Source organism: Triticum aestivum, chromosome 5D (genome assembly GCF_018294505.1).
Source record: "Triticum aestivum cultivar Chinese Spring chromosome 5D, IWGSC CS RefSeq v2.1, whole genome shotgun sequence".
NCBI lineage: Eukaryota > Viridiplantae > Streptophyta > Magnoliopsida > Poales > Poaceae > Triticum > Triticum aestivum.
The window spans coordinates 400,533,270-400,535,253 of NC_057808.1; positions in this window are offsets into that span (position 1 = coordinate 400,533,270).

Sequence of the window (1,984 nt, forward strand, 5' to 3'; positions counted from 1 at the left end):
TATTTAGGTCGTGGTGGCCTAGTAGGTGGCACTTTTATTTTTTTCCAGTTTTTTGTTTTCTTTTTTTCTTTATTTATTTTATTTTGTTTCTACTTACAACAAAATACTTACTGTTGCTATTTTTATTTATTTTATTAAAGTTTATTTTTTTATTTCTTTCTACTTATTTATTTTATTTTGATTCTACTTATTTATTAAAGTTTATTTTCTTTCTACTTATTTATTTTATTTTGTTTCTACTTTTTTTTGCTTTATTTATTTATTTTATGAAAATTCTTTTTGCTTATAATGTTTTGAACAGAAAATACTTTGATAATTTTAATTGCATAAATTTTATATAATTTTAGTTGCATAAATTTTATATAATTTTAGTTTTAATAAAACTAGAGTTTTAAAAAAGCTTTTTAGTTGATTCTTTTTGCTATTAGAGTTTCATTAAAGTTCTCTAGTTCATTCTTTTTTCTATTAGAGTTTCATAAAAGTTTTCTAGTTCATTCTTTTAGTTTATTATTTTTGCTATTAGAGTTTCATAAAAGTTTTCCAGATCATTCTTTTTTATATCAGTTCATTCTTTGAGCTAAATGACCCTGAAATTGAAAAGCACTTCAGATGAACTCTGGAGAGGTTGAAAATTGGCATGGTATCATCATTTTACCCACATAGCATGTGCTAAAAAGTTGAGAGGGTTACGGCAAAAACTGGATGCACTTCGTGTACAAAATGGACAATCTCTTTCGAAGTATCAGGGTTTCGGACGAAAACCCATCTATTACAAAGGGATTTCATTTTTTTGAACTTATTTGAACTCCAGACTTTTTGTGTGTTCAAAATGAACTTCAGACTGCTCCATGCACGACCCTGGTGCCCGATGTACGCACGACAACAAAATCCAGCGGCCGGTGCTCGATGAACGAAGAATGCGTGCATGTCCGGCCAGATTTTAACCATCGACTATGAGCCGTCCGAATATTGTCGTGTGCATAGCACGGTTGATTGAAAAATGGGGAGACGTGGCGACATTCTGACAGGGACTGCTGCTGGCCCGAAGTGTTTTTGCCACCTCGTTTCGGGACGGCAATGATGCCTGCACGGCGGCGCTGTCCCCGGCGTGCGCGCACGCGCACCGCACTAAACTACAACGAATCGAACCGTCAGCCTCCCTCGCACGCTCGGTGTCTCCTCTCTCTTGTTGCCGACGCCGGTGGGTGCTCGCTCACCGGCGGTCACCGGAGCGGCGAGGACAAGAAGGTTTCCCGGTGTCGCGTTTCTCGGTCAGTTCTCGGCGCGTGACAGTGAACTGACAGTGTTAGTGCACTGACCGGGTCCCATCCCATTACCTACATCAGGGACGGCTAAGCTGATGCTAATTTGAGGTTTGGTGAGCGGCAAAGTCGACGATCGACTTCACGTCGGCTTTGTTTATGACGGCAGCACAGACACACACGCACAGTTGTCCAAGGAATCTCCCTGTTTCTGTTTCGCTTTCGTCCTCTGCTGCTCTTCTTTTCTTCCTTTGTGGCCATCCAACCCACCCGGGGAAGCTTCAGACCAACGTCTCGTTCCCTTTTGCCGACGTAGAGGCAGTAGTCCAGTCGTACCGGCGCAGCTCAGTTTAGTTGTCTGGTTAATGAGAGCAACTCCAACGGGCGACCCATTTTGTCCGCGAGCGTCCGTGGACGTGCTCCGCTTTTCGTCCGCGGGTAACCCATTCCCGACCGATTTTTGAGCCGGATTTACGTCAGCGCGGAAACGAGGTGGACGCGCGCGCGCTCACCTTCTCCTCTCCCAGGCCTGCTGGTCGGTGGCACATTGGCCTCTCCTCATCCAACAGCAAACCCTCGCCCGCCTCCTCGTCACCGACGCCACCGCCCCTTCTTTCCGGTGACTCTGTGAGCTGCCGACGCCGCAACATCTGCTCTGCAACGCCGCCACCTCCCACGTCGCCTGCCACCGCCGTCTTGCCGCCGGGGAACAGATACCTCCC